The sequence below is a fragment of the Alligator mississippiensis genome, chromosome 2, assembly GCF_030867095.1.
Source record: "Alligator mississippiensis isolate rAllMis1 chromosome 2, rAllMis1, whole genome shotgun sequence".
Classification (NCBI taxonomy): domain Eukaryota; kingdom Metazoa; phylum Chordata; order Crocodylia; family Alligatoridae; genus Alligator; species Alligator mississippiensis.
In genome coordinates, this window is record NC_081825.1 from 255,647,473 (window position 1) to 255,670,215 (window position 22,743).

A 22,743-nucleotide genomic window follows, 5' to 3' on the forward strand; every position below is an offset into this window, starting at 1 on the left:
GGGAGAGGAGCTTCCAGAGAGAAGGGCTACTGGAGATAGATGGGCAGGCACCCAAGCTACCCAAGGGAGCTGGGATGGGAGGGCTCCAAGGGAGGTATGGCTTGTGGACAACATTAATCTCAAGTGGGGAAGATTTTTAGTTTATGAAGCAGCTTGCTTGTGTTTATGTTACATTTTGACCTTGATACCAAAGGACCGGGTTGTGGATATGGGAAAGCTGTGGAGGCCACGGAGGGGTGATTGCTGGGGCACTCTGTGATAGGCAGCCTAGCCTGGGTTCAGGGATCCAGAGAGCTGAGGCTCATGCAGCCTGGCCTAGAGTCAAGGACACAGAAGGCTGAGGCTGATATAGTGAGAACAGCCTGGCCTAGGGTTGGAGACCCTGAGGGCTGAGGTCTAGCCTAGAGAATGAGACTGAGGCCAGGAGCCAGACCACGAAACTGGGGCCAGGGGCCCAGAGCATGAGAGTGGGAACAGGGGCTCAGAGCACATGAGTGCAAAAAGGTGGCAGGGGGCCAGGAGCCAAGGTCTGGGCAGTGGACATGGGCTGAGGGACACAGCCAGAATAAAAGACCCAGGCTAGGAAGGCTGAGGCATGGACAAAGGTTCAGGGCCCAAGGACCAAAAGCTGCACTGGGGCCAAGGAACCCAGAATGAACATGGAGTAACATCTCTGAGGCATGGATGTAGCTACAGTGGAGGACTGAAACCATGAATATAGCCTGTAAGGCAGCTGGTGCTTTGAGGTTGCCAAAGGGGCAAAACTGGGGCCAGCTGGGTACAAGAGGTACCAGCTGGCCAAATATATATATAATACATATATGAACATGGGCTCGCTTTAGGACCCTGGGGCAGCCTCCCTTAACACCGTAATAGTTCCATCAAGGCACAGCAGGCAAGGAAAAGGGAGGGTACTCTGAGGAGCTGGAGTGCAGACAAGAGTCATGTGTCCACCAGGGGGCATCATGACTCACCCTGGGGTGTAGTCCTGCTACAGTGTTCCAGTAGACAGGCACTGAACTACAACTCAGGAGATTCCCTGTGGTGCAAGCTCAGCAACTGACCAGCAGAAAATCACTTCATATCTCAGTGCTTGTTACCTGTTTTGTTTTTTCCCCATCTTGTCAATTTGGATTGCAAAGTCCTCAGCACAGGAACTGTCTCCAACTGTGTGTTTTTTCCCACAGTAGCACAATGGGACTGAAATTTTCATTAGGCCTTTAAGTTCCCCCATGATAAAAATAGTACTAATAAAAATAATAATGATAGACACCATTTTTTCAACCCAAGAACCCTAACTACTACTCGCATGTAAATTTTATGACTGGAATAGTGAGATCAAGATGTGCATTGTGCAACACTTCAGTAACCAAGTCCTGGTTTTAACCAATAAATCAAAATACATTTCAATTAGGGACAAGTTATATGGCAGTCATAGACCAAGGTTATGGTAAAGAAAATGCCCAAGCAAACCTGTCACCTCAGAAGGGTGTATCTCAAGAAGTAATAGTAGGTATTACAACCCTTGAAGAAGCAGAAGGTCTTTATACTCTCACTCAGAGAAATAATCAACATTTCTAGCAGTTAAAAGGTATGTTGTGGGCATATTAGGGGGATAAAACATTTAATGGTAAACTGCCTATCCTAAATGACTAAATGCAAATCTGAGATAGGAAGAGTAAAATCCCTTTCTATGATGAAAAACAAATGTGAAGCCCAAGATACAAGAACTTGACCAGGTGCTGGCTGTTGAAGATTACATGGATTCAGGTGAAACCAAGCATGATCACCAGATAGCCTAGCAGAACTGCAGTGCCCCAAAAGCAGAAGTGCTGTTTACCCTGTTTAACCTAAAAGAAGCAAAAGTATTTTTAGGTTTACCAACTACTCCATCTAGAATAGTTTCGTTTGAGCTAACACAGTGTGCAAAAGGTAATGTAAAGAGGAAAATCAGAGCCAAAGTGAAAAAGCTAAGAAAACCCAATGGTAAAATAGAATCAAAACTTCAAGGAGTTGCTGATTGAAAAGGACATGTTTTGAGAAAGAATTCCAGAAGGGATAGGAAACACTTGATAGATTTACAAAAGATAAAGGGATAAAAGAGTTAAAACATCCAGAGTCTCAAAGTGCAAGTGAAAATCCAATGGTAAACATAAACCAAACCAAAGAAAAGTAAAACTGCTGTACAGTGAACTCTGCATGTACATAACCAAGGAAGACTAATATATCATGCCTTTAATTCCTGGTTAGTCAGACCCCAAAAAGGAAAATAAGCAAGGAAGAACTAGTTCCATAAACCCACAAAAATGCTCAGGATGGCTGTTGATGGTAAACTGTCTTTAAATCACAGCAAACCATAAGTAATTTCTGAAAAGGAAAACTTATTATAGGATTGTAGATAAAAGCAGGAGTCACTTGAATGTCACCACAGTAAGAAGTACGGTGAAGAAAATCTTCAGGTCTGTAAGACTGGGACTTTTTTATGAGAACTGTTGCCCTTCTAGTCCCATTGACTTCTACAGCAGTGGGATCAATCTTTAGAGAGTAAAATTATAGGGATGAAATCCTGACCTCATTGAAGTAAACAGTAAAAGTTACATTGAGTTTAATGGGGACAAGGTTTCATTTTAGTGCTTTATATTTGTTAGAATTTGGTGGATCTTCAAAAGAAAGTGCTAAGAGAGCTTTAACACCCTACTTGCTGGCTTTTACCTTATAGAATGCTACATCGCAGTATCTTCACAAGCACTGAATAGCTGCCTGAATTTCTTTAAAAAACATAGATTAGGAATATGTTCCCTGTCTTGTTCCTCTGGCCTTTTTATTGATTTTTTTCACAAATACCATGGTCAAAGGTATTTTATATAATAATTCAACCCAGTTAAATGAATATCCATCTTAAATTGCTTCACAGGAGTACAGAAAAAAATGATTTTGACAGATAATTTTTCTTGTGTTTTGTAACAAAAATCATATGTATCTCACACAATATTTTTTTTTGCGTTGTCTCTCAGTACACTCCCCTTCATAAACCCACCTGATCAGCATATATTATCTGGGATAATGCAACTGCAAATCCAGCATTTTTTCTAATAATTTGCAGACATAATTTGTAACTGACACAAGCCTATAGCTTCTGCATTCTACTGAATCCATGCCGGCTTTTCATAATAAGGAAATGAGATAGAAGCATTATTCAGAGTTCCAGGCTACAGCCTTCTCCTATGAATAGTTAAGAGCACTCACCAATAGATGAATTAATGGATCACTGAACTTTTTATAAATCCCAAAAAATCCCTGTTGTCCTCAGGTACTTCCATGCTAAAAATATCTGTTATTTCCTCAACATTTGCTTGTTGCATATATGTATTATATATATATATATATATATATGCAATACACTTCCCTCTCCAGAAATCATGGAGTTCTAGGTTTGCATTCAAAATCAATCATATTATTACAAACCTGTAATGTGCTGTACATGTACAGTATACAAACCTATCAGTTAATGGGCTAAATGTTCAAAGCAATCTTGACTCAGTGTCTACAATTATTCTGGAAGCTTTTACCTCGAGTTTATCTCCAGGCTAAACTAGGCTGATTTTTGCAAGCTATTTTTGCATGTCCATATTAGGTAGGTAGGAATTGAACTCCTGATTTACACATAGATCTTGTATATGCATAAATGAAGCATGTAAGTATATGTGCATAAAATAGTCCATGCAGTTTTAGGCCTTTCCACACAATTTCCATGCCAAGCCCAGGATAATCACCAAGAATATGATTTATCTACTCAGTCCTGTTCAGTGCTCACCACAGCACAGAAAGGGCACGCCCAAGAGAAACTACTTGAAAGCAGGGCTGGGTATAGCCTACAGACTGGGAGCAGTTGGGTAGTGTGTGATTCTTAATGGTTTTCCTTGATTCACTACAGAGAAGTCATTAGGATTTGCTGTGAAAAATTAGGCCCATGGTAAAGACTTGTTCATGATAGACAATCCACTTAACTTTCTTTCAATTTAATGACTCAGATATGACATTGTTCATTACCTATTAAAAAACGTTCTGATGATGTGACACCCTGTGGCTGTAGAGCTTGGGGGGAAGGAGTTTGCCCTCAAATAAATACCAACAAATTAATCAATAAATAAAATGGTTCTTGAGTCTGGTTTCAACACTGTGTAAGTATACTGCATGGCTTGAAATAACAAGGTCCCATCACTGTGGCACCTGGCACCTCCTGCACTACAGAATGTAACATTTCACCAAGTATAGAAACTTTTCCTCTGTTGCTAGCTATAAAACCTTTTCTGATTTAAGGAGCCTGGAAAGAGTGTGTGTCATATTGTACAAATATACATATCCCCAATTAATTTAAAAATTAACGATGTTCATTGTGTAGTAACATCAAGTACTTTCTGGTTGGGAAGCTAGACAGGATGTAGAAATGTCAAGGCCTTTAGAGGAAACCATGAAAATACACTTGGACAAATATAGAACAATGTACCAGAATTTGAAAATGAATATATTGCTTGTAAGGACACTGTCACAAGTATATATAGGTATATAATATGTGCCTTTTCATTTTGGAATCCTAATTGAGGTCTAAATTCAGAAACCTGACACTGACAAAAAAGATACTTGTCATCCTCAGCTATTGCTTGGGAAACATCATCCTATTTCTTCAGGATTTGATTTACAGCTATAAGAAACACAATTCCTCAGGAACAGCTAGCAAGGGCAGTTCATTTCCCATAAAGCAAAGGTCTCTGATGAATACGTTTGGTAGCATTCTCTCTGATCTACTTTTATCTGGTTTCCAGTGGTTTGAATAATCCAGATTTTCTGAAAATAAACTATTCCACATTCACCTTGATCACTGCTCTCCTGTTTTTCAAGGAATCTTGCCCATCAACATGCTTTAAAATCAGTTATATATTCATGATTTCTTTTGTGCATGTTCAGTAGGAAATTCCTATTGACATACAAAATATTGCTTAGTGATTTAGTCTACCAGCTGCATTCAAGTAACCCTTTTAACATATGCACATCAGTCATAATTTTTCATTCTCTAACCTCAAACACATGAAAAACAAATAAAATGAGTTGATAATTCCTAACAGTAAAATACACTTCACATATTTTGTTATCATGCTGTGGAATAACTCTGCAATGTCAAGTAGCACACAATTAGTAAAACTGTAGGGGGAAAAAACTAAGTGTTTTGATCCTGAGGAATTGTGATCCTAATCAGATCGAAATTTCAGTGCTCTTGTAGTATTTAATATCTTCAATCATAAAAAAATCACACTGATTCCAATGTCAGGTTTTTGCATTCTGTGACTGAAATAAAATGCTAAAATATACAAATGAATCTCATTTTTGTACAAGTTTATTATCGTCACTACCCAGCAAGATTGATTCTAAATTAGTGTGATAGAATGTCTGATGTTTAGCTAATCTTAAACTAAGCCAGCCTGACTGCCTGATGAAAGGGTGGTTTATTTTGTTTTATAAAGTATTGCAAAGGCAATAGACTGACCAGCTGCCTCCATAGTAAACCTATTTGTTCACACCATAGGCAGCCATTGGTATCTGCTTTTTGAGACTGCACTGTTTATGCCCTTTTGGCTGGATATGGAGATGATACAGCAGCTAGAGGAAATAAGAGATAAGGGGAGATGGAAATAAAATGAGAAGGGACTTGTTAAAGAAAGCATACAAAGGAAACATTATTATGTAAAAAGAACATACAGCTACTTCTGATTTTAACACAAAAACTAGAGTTTGGGTTTTCAACCTTATTTTCTTGTTAATGCTCTAAAGCCAGTATCACTTCAGAATCACATATTATTCTTATCAATTATTCCTAGTGTCTGGGTTCTGTAGCTCAATCTAGGTATGGAACTCATCACCCCAGTATCCGAGTCCCATGCAGACATCAATACATTTATCCTCAGAACAATCCTTTTGCCATCCCTGAGGTAGCAAAGTATGTTGTTATCATTTTACTGATGAGGACCTGGAGGCACATGGAGATTACGGGCCAGATCCAAACCGATCTTGTAGGTGCTTCCATTTATGTGTTTCAGTGCCTCAAATTTAGACCCTTTGCTTTTGGTATGGTGATCCTAATCAACAGGGTTGGGAACCTTGGCTCCCTGTACAGTGAACGGGAAAATCTAGACCCCTCCCAAGGGTGATCCAGACCACTTAGGTGCTCAGCAGAGAGGTGCCAATAGGAAACAGAAGATACAGGAGAATGTCTGAATTCCTGCTCCATCCTAGGATGCAAGGGAAATACTTCTGTCATCTCAGGATTCAGATTTCCCAGAAGAAAGGCATCTCCTGGACCTGGGCATGCGTTGTTAGCAATATTAACATGAGGCTAAAGCACACATCCCATGTTCAGTCTGGAAGAGAAGGAACCCATAATTTGTACTTGCCCAGAAAGTGGGAGACCTAGATTATGAGCCGTCTTTACCCTGAGGGGACTAAATCCACATCTACCCTTTCCCGGGACTGTGTCTGAACTACCAACCTGCAAAGTAAAATAGAGAGATACACTATCCACCCATTTTTGTTTAAGTGGACCACTGGGCGCCTAAGTGAGCAATATTTATGGGATCAGTAGGACAACAAGCAAAAGGGTGCCTAATTCTGAAGCTCCCTGAGGATGGTACTCCCCTGGAAAGGGGAAGATGTGGGTTACATCACATTAACTGTCTCATGTAAAATATGTAAGCAATCTCCTGATTTCTGTTCCTGAGTCTGGCACTTCCGGCTGCCTGGTGGCCCAGTTGCCACATGAATGAAGTGGGACCTGGCCTAACCCAGAGTCTAGGCATGCTCCCAAGGGCATTAGGCCCTTGAATTGCTCCCATGAATTGATAGATGTGACTGAGTCCTTTCAGGGCAAGGTCTCCTTCAGTAAGCCTTTTGTTCTCCAGCTGTGTTTTCTAGTGAGTTGCTTGCCTGTCTCTCAGCATCAAACAGTTGCTCTGCCTAAGTCCACTTAGGCAGACTTTATGGGCACTTTTACAAGTGGTTGAGGAAGGTGGCACTTTAATTACAATGGCTCTGAGAAAATGCTAGTGGGCTTGCTTGAAGTAAAGCTTGTTTGATGAGCTTTAGTATAAGCGCCCCCACTGCCATTTTGAAGTGCAGGGATGCTGATACACGAGATGCGAGAGGCTGCTAGAGTGCGGTAATTACACGGTATTATGCTCCAATACATGATAATTACAGCACATAGGAGCAGCCTCAGAGCTCATGTACAGGCACCCAGGCCTTTGTGCTCATGTACCGGCACCCAATATGTCTCCCAGCATTGATTTACATCACAACAAAGCTTAGATGGGAGTTTGACACATAAGTGCTTGATACAATTATGATCACTAACCCAAGTACAAAGGAAGACCATTTCTTCTACCCTCCCTTGATTGCTTGATTTATTTTGGGAGAAATGAGGTTTTATACCTCTTCAAAAATTCATTGGGATAAAGAAAGTTCATTGCTATTTTAAGTTTGGATATTCTTATTGTATATATTGGGCAGGTCTAGAAACAGTATATTTTGGCCAGCACCATAGAAGTAGTGCATCCTGGCCAGGCTGATCCCAATCACACCCCACCCATGCATGCCTGGATGCATGCACCAAACCTGGAAATACAATGGTGAAGAGACCCCAGGTCATTTCTTTAAAGCTGCTCTCAAGAACATGACCCCCTCAGGGTGTTTCAGAAGGGCTGCTGCTGACAACTTTGGAGCAACATGGCACATGTCTGGGTTTGGAGTCTGTGTGCAGGTGCAAAGGGGTAGGAAACAATCTTGAAGTGGTCTGGCCGGGCACACCATTGCCACAGCATAAACTGCTAACCCGCTTTGGAATTTTGATAAACCCTTGACCTCTGTGAAATTTTTGGCAGTAAGTTTCACAGGCCAAGTGAGTAGTTAGAACAATGTTTTTCTTTTTATTATAACTTCCCAGCAGCATCAGATCATTTGGAATGTAAATAAACCAGAGGACACAACATACCTAAACCTTGAGACTGTTTAAACCATTAGACTGCTGAACCTGAACCTGCCATTTCTTAATTGCAAATTTTTGCCTTTTCCAACAAAGTGATATACAGTTGTGTTGCGTGATGCCTCAAATATATTTTGCATCAATAATCCTGGAACTTCACTCCTGATGCTATTTCATCTCCAAATGAAAACCAACTGTTTAATGCAACACTAATTAGTACATCCACATTTCTTATTGTAGATTCTCCATTGTAATTCCTTCATAACTTTTCTTTTCCACTACAGAACATCAATCAATGTAAATGCCCTGCCTGCCTAGGCAACACAAGATGTCCTCCATGAATTTGTCATTTGCTACTAAAACAAAGGGAAAAAGTGAATTGTGTATCTGGGTTCATTCAGTAGCTTTTTCTTATAAAGATGAAACCTGAAAAAGAAGACAAAGGAAGAAAATTTAGTGGAAGAGCCAACCCAAGCCACTGGGGCTCTTTTTTTCTGAATTTTCCTTGCATCATTATCTCTGAAGGGCTTTTTGTACTTGAAAAAACACAGTAGAGTTTTCATTTGACATAAGTTTAATATGTTCATATGCCAGCCCATTAGCCAATTGAAATTTACACCCAAAATTTTTGTCCCATTTTACATTAAAAATGCATGCAAGACTGGCTGTTCTTCTGCTCTTTATTATAGCAGTTACACTAATGAACCTTATAATGAAGGTTGAGTTCTGACTTCTGTTCAGAACCTCTGCTACTTGCTGTTTTTGCTGAGTTCCTAATCATCTCCAAAAAGTCCCTTTAGGGTGAAATTTCTCAGCCCAAAGCTGAATTTATGCTATAACGTTATATAATGTACTTTCCAGAAAATGTTTTGTGTTTTTTTCCCCTGATTACTAACCCATGATACAGAATGAACAGTGTTCATTCCTGGGCTAGTAACAGATTTAACATTTGCTATTTTGTGAGGCAAGAGTAAGAAAAAGAGTGGGAAGGCCCTTTTCCAGTGTCATAAAGATTTTGTCTCTGGTTCATTAGTTTGCAAGGTAATAGACCTTGAATTTTACCATATTTTCTTGCCTACAACATGTTCCCAAATAAAACATACACCTTGGTTTTGCAAGGCAGAATGTAGAAAAAAATATTTTTCTTGACTGACTGTATGACAGTAAATCCTCCTGGAAATGTAGAGGATTGGTACAGATATTACATATAAACCAGTATAAGTGATCAGAAACTGGTCTAAACCTGTAATAGAACAGAAGTTCACACATCAAAAGGACTGGTGGCAACTGATCTAAGATAGACCTGGATGGATGAAGTCTATCAAACTCCTGTCTCAGATCCTGTAGCAAATCACTTTCGTTCGGTCTTCCAGGATCCCAGGCACGCCTCACAGAGTGGCATGCTAGCCTTGGCCAGTGCTCATCTGCTGCGGGTGAGCACTGGGCCAGCCCCGCTCCCAGCCGGTGACAGACGGGAGGCAGCAAAGCCTGCATGGCCATGTGGGGGTAGGCCGGGAAGAGGGAGTAAGGTGGGGACTGAAGCCCCCCTGCTGCCCCAAGCCAGCACAGTGGGAGGGCAGGGCCCAAACAACAGGAGGCTCCACTGCCCCTCCTGACAGTCACACACCGCTGAGCCATGGCTCCTGGCTGCAGCTGTGCACCAGGCTCTGGACTGAGGGCTGGTGGGGAAGGGAGCCCCCTGCCACACAGCTTGCCACCCCCAACTGTGCTGGCTCAGGCCTGGATCTGTGTGTGTGGGGGGGGGCTCCTCCCCCTTCTCCCCCCCCAACGCTGCACAGCTCTGCATTCAGGAGACAGAGGCTCCTGGCTGCAGCTGTCCAGCAGGTCGGGAACTGAGGGTGGGGAAACCTCTGGAATAGAGTATCCCTCCCCTGTTCGTTGCATCTGAGCCCTGGGACCATGTGCAGGAGCGGCTGCAGGAGGGGCTTGGAGGATTCTCTCCCCCCTGGAGCAAGTGCCAAGTTCCCAGCTGAAGCCCCTTCTCCTGCAGCAGCAAGGCGCTGTTCCCCAGGGAGAGAGGCAGCCATGCCCTTGCAGCAGCATCAGGAGGGGCTGGATTGGGGGTGGGAGAAATCCTCCCCAGAGCCACTCCAGCGCACAGTCCCTGGGCTCAGACAAAACCAGGACAGGGCAGGGACACTCCGTGCCCCACCGACTCAGGCCAGCCATGCAAGGTGCGCTGCTGGCATCGCCTCTCCCCAGAAGCCCATCAAGCCCTGTTCCCATCCCCACCTCTGTCCTGGCCAGGGTGGACCCTTTTGCCTTCACTCCAGACAAAGCCCAGAGGCTCCCATGCTGCCACATGTGTGTGTGTGGGGCGGGGGGATGCCTCCCTCCACTGCTGTATGCAGCTGACACCTGCCTGACAGATGACAGGGCAGCAGAGGGAGCCATGTGCCCAGCAGCTGATCAAGGATGTGCGTGCAGCCCCATGACTGCAATCGGCTGCCCTCAGCAGTCTCTGGCATGCTGGTAGCACCCTCCCTACCCCCTGCCTTGACCAGCGCAGGTGTCTGCCTGCCTCTCCCCACTGAAGGGCGAATGGATGTTCCCTTTGCTTCCAATCCAGTCAACGCAGTGTAGAGAAGCCTGTGTAGGTTGGATCGATTTTGCCTCAGGCTTTTTGAACTCCTGTACTCAGCCAGAGTGTCTGGGAAGTGTGGCATCCCAGGAGACAGGCTGGGTGAGGCAGCAGACAGCGGGAAATTCCTGGTGTTTCAGAAGGGCTGACTCTATTTCATACAAAGTTAGGCCCCAGACTGTTGCAAGGGCAGTAGCAAGATTATTAGTCCTTTCCTGCAAGTGTATAAGTTCCTGTAAATGAAGTCTCATCAAGGTATTATCAGCAGCTCACTTGCAACTTCAGGCACAAGCTAAAGTACTCAGTCAATAGCTATTGCTGTGAGAGGGTTAACAGGGCAAAGCTGCTTGCTGAGCAGACACATGGCAGCCATCTTGGCTGCAGCATGGCATGCACAGTGTCTCTGGGTGTGCTGCTTTTTCAGTGAAGAAAACAGCTTCCCTGCTTAATAAACACAGCCCAGTACTGGGTGCTGCTTGCAGGAGGAAGGATGTGTGTTGTGTGCGAGAAAATAAAGTCTATGGATATGAAGAAGCTGTCTTTGGTAATTTTTGGATGATTCTAAAATGCCAGATGGAAAAATTTCCTTCTTGATGAGTTCTGCAGAGTTGAACTGATGGTTGTAAAAATTAACTGAACAAGCAGAAGAATATAAAAAATAATATTGATTAAAAGTATTGATTGCGTAATAGATACTTGATGGTGTGGCAAACACAACTTACGAGCACTCGTATGGAACAATGAGCATAGCTCAACTGGGGCTTTGCCACTCGTGAGTAATGTGCCCAGTTGTGGATCAGTTGTTAAGGTCTGGTAAGTTACAAACCAATTGGGCTGGCATCCAAGGCCATATCCCACGGAGCAGCTGGGATTCCCCATTCCACGTATTTAAAGCATTTGTTCTTAATGCAAGAAGATTGCAAGATATTGTTCCTTAAAATCCTAGCACCTCAAAATTTTAAAGTCTGTTTTACTTTGATTTTATAGTTTTTAAAAACAGTACTATTTTTTTTTCCTGAAGGCCTATAGGGTTTAGATTCATGGCAGTAGTACAGCTTCCTTTTTATAGGCACAAGTAATTTAATTTAAAAAGTAACAGTAAATGTTCAAAGGTGGCTAATCTGGCTTTATTTAAAACCTTGTATGAGGGAAATAGTTGATGCTGTGTGGTAGTATAAAGGGGTTTTTCACCCTTATTTGGACAGCATGAAATACAGACTGCCTGGTATGCCATATCATACAGCCTTACAGATTTTGTGCTGACTCCTTTCCAGTGCAGATTGATCTGAGAAAACCATATTCATTTCTCTCAGTTCCCCAGCCTGAGCATGGATTCTGTTCCCAGAAATGATAGACTCATGCTAGCTATGCCCTAAAAACATTTTACCTTTAAACTGCGTAATTTGAAAAGTTATTTATGTGGCTGCTACGCTACTCTCTTACATTCATCTGTGAGCCAACATTTATGAAACTCCCACCTCCTTTTCTGTCTGTATCAGATATGGCCGTGCACACTTTATTAATACACTTGACATGAAAATGGTTAAATTCCAAACTCTTTACTTTTGAATGCTGTCCTATGGCTGGCATTCCTATTAGTGGGCAGGAAGGGAGAACAGATTTAAGCTCCTATAACAACTAGGGGCTGGACTTCTCCAGTGATGTTGCACAGTGGTAGATGAGGGCAGAATTTACATGTGGCACTTAATTTTCCCCTCACTTTGAAAATACTTTGCTCATTAATGCAAATGGAAGTTATGTCTGAAGCTGGTGCTCAAAGCTGGCTCAGGTTTCAAAGGTACAATTTCAGCAGTAGGAAAAGGGAGCCACTTTATGGCAGGACTGAAGTTTTAAAAATCAAGGGAGAGCATGATAATCGTCAGGGAAAGGAAAAGTTACAGAAGCCTACCCAATGTTCACAGTTCAGTTCAGTTTATTAACAAACACATTCATCATTTATGGAAAAAATATGTCTATACAGTCATTTTCATTTATTATTCTTTCTCAGTTTATAAAGCATTTCTGCTTGGCTCAGACTTCATCATAAAATATTTTAGTTTAAGATGTTACCTTGCAAATCAGCTTGGAACAATGGCTGATCCAAGCATGCAGAGCCAGAGAAAGAGAGGCTAAGCCACACCTCAAGGCGTATAAACAAATAGAGCAAACTTTGTTGCAATCAAGTGGTTCCTCTGAAACAGTCTCAACTAAGTGAAGAACTTAAAAGGAGATAATGTGAAAAAAAATTGGCTGTGGATCCCAGGCAGTAAATTACTGTCTTTGGACAGTAAAACATTTACTTCTTCTAGGACCTGAGGCAATAGAATAAAATTCTATACACATGCTGTAAGTCTCAGCAGGTATGTGTGTGTCTATCTATCTATAAAATATCTATAAGATATTATAAGTATGTTATGAAACTCAATCTATACTTGAATAATATTTAAAAATAATTTGTTGCCTGGTCACTATGCCCCTATATAATTCAGCATACTATCCATGATCTTATGTCGAGCTTTTAATAATCATAAACCTGCCTTTTGAATATAGTAATTAGGAAATCGCTTATATTGTGGATTATGAGAATCATAGAAATAAGGACAAAAACAAACAGAAATGTTCTTATTATTCAAAATGTAGTTGAGTTATTGCACATAGAAACAGAAAAGGATTTCTTTGGAAGGTTAATTGTTTTGTCTATATTTTTGTTTTAGTGTCATGGACTGCAAGCCAAATTATAAGCTCAAAGGATTGGATGTAAACTAAAATATATTCATTATCCTCAGCTGAGAGACTCTGGATTTAAATGAAATCAGAATTTCTAAATTTGCTTTTGAAATTATCATACGGTCAGCATTCAGATTCTTGGATAGAAACCCAAACCTGAACATGCTAATCTAAACCTGTCCCGTGAAATTTCTAGTATTTCAAGTTTCTAGTTGAGCCAGATGCTGTTATCACAAGATTCTTTCCTGAGCCACAAAGTTTGGATCCTAGTTAGGATTCGGATATCTCCAAAGTTTGAATCTGGGCCATTGCTAACTTTGCCATCTCTCAGTAGCAAGAAACAAAGAACAGAAACACTAAGTGTCCTTTTTTAAATTAACTAAAACTTTGCAGTGATTCTACAATTTTTAGTGTAATCTTTGTCCAATGGGTTGTTTTAACTGTCATTTTCTCTCTGTAGGGTTGCAGAGCCCTATTCTTATCTAAGAATTTGGGGCCACATCCAGACAAGCACAGCCATGTGGTATGTGGCACTGCTGACACATCTGTGGCACCACATACCGCACATTCAGCTATTCTCCGTGCTTCAAGGGAACAGCAGGGCAGTGGTGGGGGGAGGTTGACTCCTGGATATCCAGGGGTCAAAAAAAAACATGCAAAAAAAAAAGGTGGAGCAGTGCACGCAGGGGCAGTGCTCACTGCTCAAAACCAGAGCCTGGCCACCCAGAGCCACACTCCAGCTGCCGGCCAGGCTCCAAGCAACAGAATCGCTGCTGGTGCAGGCCCAGGAGGCCCCCAGGACCCCAGGTAAGGCTGCTGGGGCCAGGTCCTGTGTAATAACAGAAAGAGACATTCCTGGATCTATGAGTTTTCATTTATTGTTATGAAGACAGAATCCAAGGTTGAGGAAGTAGAAGGATTGTGGGTTAGGCTACATGGGGGGCAAGGAGAAAGGGATTTGGTGGTAGGGGTCTGCTACAGACCCCCACACCAAGGGGAAGAAATAGATGCAGGGCTCCTGAGGCAACTCTCAGAGACCATAAAAGCTAAAGAAGCGGTAGTCATGGGGGACCTAAACTACCCGGACATCTGCTGGGAGATGCAGACAGCAAGGTCCCATCGCTCACGCAGGTTTCTAACCTGTGTACAGGACCTCCACCTGACACAGGAGGTGCATGGTCCCACTAGGGGGAATGCCATACTGGATCTGGTATTGTCAACAGGGGATGACATGATAGGGGACCTCCAGATCGGTAGCCATTTGGGAGACAGTGATCACCTAATAATAGAATTCAACATAAGACGTCGAGTGGGTAAGGTAACTAGTAGGGTGAAAGTGCTAGACTTTAGGAAAGCTGATCTCAATGCACTCAGGCGATTAGTCAAGGACACACTGCAGAGTAGGAGTTTTGAAGGGATGGGAGCCCAAGAAGGGTGGCTGTGCCTTAAGGAAACAATCCTTCGGGCACAAAGCAAGACGATCCCCAAGCGAGGCAAAAGAGAGAAAGGGGCCAGGAGGCTTCCCTGGCTGACCAGAGAAATCCAGGGCAGCCTAAGGGCCAAAAGGGGAGCACATAAAAAGTGGAAACAGGGTGAGATCACTAAAGATGAATATACCTCCTCTGCTCGTGCTTGTAGGGAGGCAGTTAGGCAGGCCAAAGCTACCATGGAGCTGAGGATGGCAACCCAAGTAAAAGACAACAAGAAATTGTTTTTTAGATATATAGGGAGTAAAAGGAAGGCCCAGGGAGGAATAGGACCCCTGCTAAATGGGCAGAAACAATTGGTGACGGACAGGGGGGACAAGGCTGAACTCCTCAACGAGTTCTTTACTTCAGTGTTCCTAAGTGAGGGGCACAACAAGTCTCTCACTGGGGTTGTAGAGAGGCAGCAGCAAGGCGCCAGACTTCCATATGTAGATCCTGAGGTGGTGCAGAGTCACTTGGAAGAACTGGATGCCTTTAAGTCGGCAGGCCCGGATGAGCTCCATCCGAGGGTGCTGAAGGCACTGGCCGACGTCATTGCAGAGCCACTGGCGGGAATATTCGAACGCTCGTGGCGCACGGGCCAAGTCCCGGAGGACTGGAAAAGGGCTAACGTGGTCCCCATTTTCAAAAAGGGGAGGAAGGAGGACCCGGGCAACTATAGGCCAGTCAGTCTCACCTCCATCCTTGGTAAAGTCTTTGAAAAAATTATCAAGGCTCCCATTTGTGAGAGCCTGGCAGGGCAAATTATGCTGAGGGGAAACCAGCACGGGTTTGTGGCGGGCAGATTGTGCCTGACCAATCTAGTCTCTTTCTATGACCAGGTTACAAAACGCCTGGACACAGGAGGAGGGGTGGATGTCGTATACTTAGACTTCAGGAAGGCCTTCGATACGGTATCCCACCCCATACTGGTGAACAAGTTAAGAGGCTGTGATGTGGATGACTACACAGTCCGGTGGGTGGCGAATTGGCTAGAGGGCCGCACCCAGAGATTCGTGGTGGATGGGTCGGTCTCGACCTGGAAGGGTGTGGGCAGTGGGGTCCCACAGGGCTCGGTCCTTGGACCAATACTCTTTAATGTCTTCATCAGTGACTTGGACGAGGGAGTGAAATGTACTCTGTCCAAGTTTGCAGATGACACAAAGCTATGGGGAGAAGTGGACACGCCGGAGGGCAGGGAACAGCTGCAGGCAGACCTGGATAGGTTGCACAAATGGGCAGAAAACAACAGGATGCAGTTCAACAAGGAGAAATGCAAAGTGCTGCACCTAGGGAGGAAAAATGTCCAGCACACCTACAGCCTAGGGAATGACCTGCTGGGTGGCACGGAGGTGGAAAGGGATCTTGGAGTCCTAGTGGACTCCAAGATGAACATGAGCCGGCAGTGTGACGAAGCCATCAGAAAAGCCAATGGCACTTTATCGTGCATTAGCAGATGCATGAAGAATAGGTTCAGGGAGGTGATACTTCCCCTCTATCGGGTGCTGGTCAGACCGCAGTTGGAGTACTGCATGCAATTCTGGGCGCCACACTTCAAGAAGGATGCGGATAACCTGGAGAGGGTCCAGAGAAGGGCAACTCGTATGGTCAAGGGCCTGCAGACCAAGCCCTATGAAGAGAGACTAGAGAAACTGGACCTTTTCAGCCTCCGCAAGAGAAGGTTGAGAGGCGACCTTGTGGCTGCCTTTAAGTTCATCACGGGGGCACAGAAGGGAATTGGTGAGTATTTATTCACCAAGTCGCCCCCGGGGGTTACAAGAAACAATGGCCACAAGCTAGCAGAGAGCAGATTTAGATTGGACATTAGGAAAAACTTCTTCACAGTTCGAGTGGCCAAGGTCTGGAACGGGCTCCCAAGGGAGGTGGTGCTCTCCCCTACCCTGGGGGTCTTCAAGAGGAGGTTGGATGAGTATCTAGCTGGGGTCATCTAGACCCAGCACTCTTTCCTGCTTATGCAAGGGGTCGGACTCGATGATCTATTGAGGTCCCTTCCGACCCTAACATCTATGAATCTATGAAGAAGGAGAAAAATGTATTTATATAACTCCTGATATTCCTAATAAATTACCACATATTTGGAGGGGAGAGGGAATCTCTTATGAGATTATAAATCACTTAAGGACTAAATAATACCATTAAGTAGTGGTCTGTGTTGAAGGTATGGAGCCATGTTGTCCAAGGAGGATTTCAGATAGGCAGGCGTCTTCCCCAGCATTTTGCTGTGCAGTTCAGACTGTTCTTTAGCCAAAGCACAGAAAATGCATTGAGAGCAGCATTGTTCATCTCCCCTTCTCTCTGACCAATCCCCATATATTAGGTAGTAAATAGAAGTGTTTGGGGAGAATTACATAGATGACATATAGTTGCCCACAGAGCATCTACATATCTTCCATCCTAGGTCATAAATCAGTTAGTGTCAGATATCATTTAACTTTGCTAAATATTGCTCAGTACTTTTTTATTGCTAAAAAACTAATTTGTGGATGCCTGCTATTTAAAACATCTAACTCACTAATTGCAAAATCTATAGAAAAGTCTCTTCAGCATCAAAGGCTCAGTTGATCCTATGAGCAGTTATAAATGAAAAAGTGACTGTTTCAAGCAAATAAAGCACTTAATGCACTCTTTCTGGCTGTGATGCTATTTTCCCTGTGGGTTTTGAAAATGACCTTCCTGTAAGCATCAAGGACTATAACTTTTCAGATAAAGAAACTTGTTCTTGTTTTAAGTCTATGCCAGGTTCATTCCCCCATAGCCCACAGTTTTCAAAAGCAGAAGAAAAAGTAATCCAGATTTTTTTTTTAAAAAACTCTGTTTCCAGAATGAAGTTACCCTGTCAGCTTGCCTTGGGCCTTAGGTGGAGAAGTAGAGATTAAAGAGTCAGTATTCCTTTTCATGTTTCGTCTGCCAGTTTTGTGAATGTAGAAAAAGAACTAGTGGCTACAGCTAAGCAGCCAACTGCTGTATTAAGCACTGAGTTTTCTTTCCCTCTCAGTAAATCAAAAATATTTTTATGAGTTTATAGCAGGAGGAATTCAGTATCAATACTACAGAGTCATTGATAAAGGTATCTCAAGGAGGAGGGTGAATAGCACTGCAGATGTTGCCTCAATATTTTCCATGATTATAATGAACCTCTTTGTGTAGTCATGTGAATATGAAGTGTTAACTGTAAGATGATTTCATCATTTCCTATTTACTCTATACTTACCTAAATGCACAATATACTGTAGCTTTTAAATGCATATGCACACTAGTAAAATGTCCTTTTGTAAGAGACTTCGTTAAAAGACTGCTTTTGATATGCAATTGCTTCAGCTCCTCTTCAAACTGAATTAAACTACTTCCTTCTTTTAAAACACAACTCACTCACTATTTAGAAGCTTTGGCTTTGATTTCTCAGAACAGCCTTACAGGAAGAAACCATGTTCTTTTTCTTTTTTTAACCATATTTCTGAAGACAAACTTGTACTGATTTATTTTGATTTACTAACAGAATTAGGTTCCTGCAAAGAACACTAGCTGCTTCTTTTTTCCCCCACTACAAGTATATTGCTGTGTGCAAAGCTCCCAAGGAAAACTGAAATCCTTCTGTTGGGAACTGTGTACACAGCAGTATATTTGTACTTAGAGAAATTGAAGTCTGATTTTTTTTAATTTCTTTGCAAGACCTGTCGTAGATTTCTTGTATGCTAACCACCAAAATAAAATTGAATTACTAGGTAACATTTAAACAAATTTCAATAATATTCAGCATCCCCATTTTGGGGAACAAAAATGTATCGCTGATTAAAAGGTCACTAGTTCTAAAACATTAACTCTCTATAATTGTCTTTTGATTACACTTTTTTCCTATAGGCTATTCCTTCTCACTTGGGTCTTTTTTCCATTCCAATGTCCACAGTGTCACTCACTGGTGGTTTTGCTATTGTAAAGATTATTGATACCGATTAATAAGCTGAAAATCAATGCTAGAGAGATGATTCAAAGTTTTTCTTAAGTTCTGCAGACTATACCCATTCTCTTATAGACATGTGTCTCCCATTAATATCCCTGGGTGCATCTACACATGCATTTTACTGCAGACGTGACTAATTAATCAACTCAATAAAAAGCTCATGTAGGTGTGCCCACTGAGAGTTATATGCGTACAAGCAAAATAGAGTAAGTCTTTGAGAGAAGAATCATGTACTCTAGGATAGCTTCTGACAGAAGAATCATGTATTCTTCCTACAGCACATTATATCATTCTTAAATAGTTAAACACTTGTAACTTAACTGAAGTCCCATTTACTTCAATTTTGAGTTCTGTTGCTTTTCTTGTAATTAAAAGTACACACCACATTCACAGGACTGGCTACTACATGTATATTTTACATTTGGAAATAGCCATAGTTTAAAATCTTTGGAATTTATCAGGAATACAAGAATTCATGGGAACTACAGAGTTTAGTCTTAGTCCATACTGAGGGCTTTACCTAGATACAAATTGTGGGGCTGGGTCAAATAATGTTATTTTTCAAAATAATTATGTTGAAAAGTAATAACTATGATCCATAATCCTGTTGCCATTAGCAAACTATGATATCCCAAACTCCATTTATTTTGCACTGGTATTTTATTTATTTGCTTTTACTTATGCTCAAAACCATTAGTTGGTTAATTAATTCTCTCTGTTCTGTAAGGACAAAACTTAAAAATGCAATATGATTTGGATCAGGATTGAGTCAATTATTAATTGAATTATGTTGGGTTCTTTTTACCTTCCAAAAATGGTTTTCTAGTTTAAAATATGTTACTCATTTTCTGAATGTTAAAATCTGGTTTCTAAAAGTAAATCTGGGAAAACTAAGAGCTGTAAAATAACATAAACTAGGAACAACTTTAATATTTTTGTCTGTGTTCTTTTTCATCAAACATATGTCTCTTATTTGCTGGATACAAAAATATCTTTCAGCCTTGGATATGGGAGACCTCATGAACTCAGAAGAAGTTGTAAAACAAATTATATCAATCAGTGGCACACCTCAAATCCTGCTAGCTTTTTAGAAAGAATTTTTTTGTCATAGTCCTTTCAGTGCATGGTGCATAAATCTCCCATTTGTTAATTCATCCTGATGAGGGAAAAGCATGTGTTTAAGGTAACATCCTTGGAAAAGATGATGGACGTATCATAGGAATTCTGAAGGTATCTTAGCTGCTTGGGACACTCATTTACATGACGATGTCCCAAGTACTGTTCAGATTGAGAGCAGTGCTGGGGACTGAGCTGTGGACAAAAACCTGAAAGGTTTGCATGTGACTGCAGTGCACTGAGCTCTCCTTTGTTTTCAGAAAGTTTTGGAAAAGCAAACAGCTCTTTCTGTCCCTTTTAAGGCTTTAATATTGACCTTTTGCCATAGTTCCGAATTGAAAAAGCAAATAAGTCCCTTTCTTAATTGTGCAAAGAATCAGTACCCAGCAAGTGAAAGAGGCAGTTAACTGTGTTAGTCTGAAGTCAGGCAGGAGGCAGGATAGAGTTGCACCTTACAGACTATCTGAATCAGAGCTACATAAATGTTATGAGCAAGAGGTCACTTCATCAGCATAGTTTCAGCATAGCTCTTGCTCATGAAAGCTTATGCAGCTTGGATTCAGTTATCGGGGCAGATCCAGAGGGAATGCAGTGGTGCAATTCCACATCCCTTTTGGACTGGACTGCATGGTGGGAGCCTCTGGAGACTTCTTTAAAGTCTCCAATGCATGTTAGAATCCTTCCTCCCTTCCCCAAAGCACACCTCCTTTCCTCTTCCCCTCCATCCACCACCTACAGCTGCTGCCTTCCCCACTGTCCCTGGGGTGGTGGCAGCTTCAAAACTCCTGCCTCTTCCAGCTGAGCTGTATGGGGGCTGGGCTCAGCTGAGAACAGCAACAGTGGCAGCAATGGCACTGGGAGAGGGGAGTTCCCCATCCTTCCTGGTCCCCTGAGAGCAGGTACCCCTGCTCATTGCTGCCACTGTAGCTGTTCCTGGGTGATCCCAGCCTCTGCACAACCTGGCTAGAGTGGATAGGAGCAGCTTTGAAGCTTGCCTCTCCCTCAAGACAGTGGGGAAAGCAGTAGGGGCAGGGGAGCATATGTGCCTTGCGGAAGGTGGGATCCTTACTTGCTTTAGAGACTTTTAAAAAGTCCCCAGAGGCTCCAGCAGTGGTCTCTCAGCAAAGGTGAGTGGGGGGAGGAGGCAGGGAGCTACCTCTGCAGCCAGGGTGGCTGTTTCTGCACTTCCCATTGCCACATCCTGCATCCACCCCCGTTCAGTTTGTCTGTAAGGTGCAGTTCTACCCTGCCTTCTTCCAGTAAATGAAAGGTACGGGAGGAAGAATCTTGTCTTTAATGAATGGGGCTGAGACAGCTGAGATCTGGATCTATCACAGAACTGCAGTTGTGATCATGAGAAAGTCACTGAACTTCTCAGTGTCTTGATTTCCATATCTAACAAAGCTGAGGGAGAGTACTTATGAGGATTAAGCCTTTAATATTTTAAAGCACTTTGAGTTTCTCATATGAAAACTATTGTGAGAATGAAGAATATAATACTTTGCAAGTTTAGATTAATTTTATTCTTGTGCCTCCATTCAACAGTAGGGTTTTAGTTATCCAGACAAGATCACCTGTTCCCCCAAGATACCCCAAAGATCCTGGGAAAGTAATTTAATCATCAGTCATTGATAAGGTTGCTTTGGTATATACACTGTTTTACCAAAAGAGAGAATTCTGACACAGTAAAACTAGGAGCCGCACTTTTCTTCCTTTTCACCCTGATTCTTCATCTCAAATGCTAAATATTAAAGCTTGGATAATTTACACAAAATTGCACCTTCAAGTTGCATGCAACAATGGTTTGACAGAAATGCTGTGTAGTACATAGTTAGCATTGTACCTGTGTTCTGGCTTACCATGCAGTTTTGTAACTTGTGAATCACCCTCACTGACTGCTTGAATCTTAGATATGAGTACAAAAGCAAAATGTGGGGACTCTTACAAAGCCTCCCTTGTATAAATAAATGTAGAAATCTAGTCAGTGCTCTCAAAAATAGAATCCAAATGACTTATATTTGCAGATATTACAAAGGAAAATTGACTTACAGTTGAAATTCACTGTCAGACATGGCCATGTTCTGATTTTTACAAAAGATAATACTTGACAAACTTCAAGTTTTGGGGTGTGTTTATGTATAAGTGTGTCTTTCTCTCTAGATATTCAACATATGTGGATTTATATGGAGATACATGTATATAATTGGGAATATAGACATTTGATTAATTTGAAAGCTCTGAAGTTTCACTTGTCATTTTATAATAAGAACCTTAAGTGCCTTAAACACTATTCCTTTCCAAAGTGACTTTTTTTGTTTCCCCCTCCAAAAAAAATCAAAATGTACTTCATGAAACTATTGTATATGAAGCACTTATTAGCCGTAATTAAATGGACAATATGAATTTACTACGTCTTTAGGACTCTGGCTTGTTCTGGTTTAGAGCAAGATGATTAATGCAAATACATATTACTTGAGATAACCATTTAGCAGCTAATTTAGCCAAATTTATTACAGCAGTTAGAGGTTTTTCATTTTAGCAGAGGGAGACAAGGACATGCCAAAAGCAGAAGGTGTATATGAATGCACACTGCCCTCTAGTGCACAAAGCTTACCAGGATTAGTGGAAAATACCTACGAACTGAACATACATTAGAGAAATAATAATACCCAGACTTTGTATATTCTAGGCATTCTTTAAAACTATGCTAACTCATAGTGCTTTATTCCAATGAAAGATTTCAGTTCCATTCTCCTTTTACTAGCACAGAAGTATTCATATACAAATTGAATCAAGTTCAGTTTGGCAACATTTTGGTCAGTGT

The 22,743-nt window shown here is 42.0% G+C and overlaps 1 protein-coding gene across 7 annotated transcripts in view; it reads left to right on the forward strand.

Annotated features, from left to right (window-relative positions):
* NPAS3 (neuronal PAS domain protein 3) overlaps window positions 1-22,743 on the forward strand; it is an 874,684-nt gene that overhangs the window by 840,449 nt on the left and 11,492 nt on the right. The gene's annotated exons all lie outside the window — the stretch shown is intronic.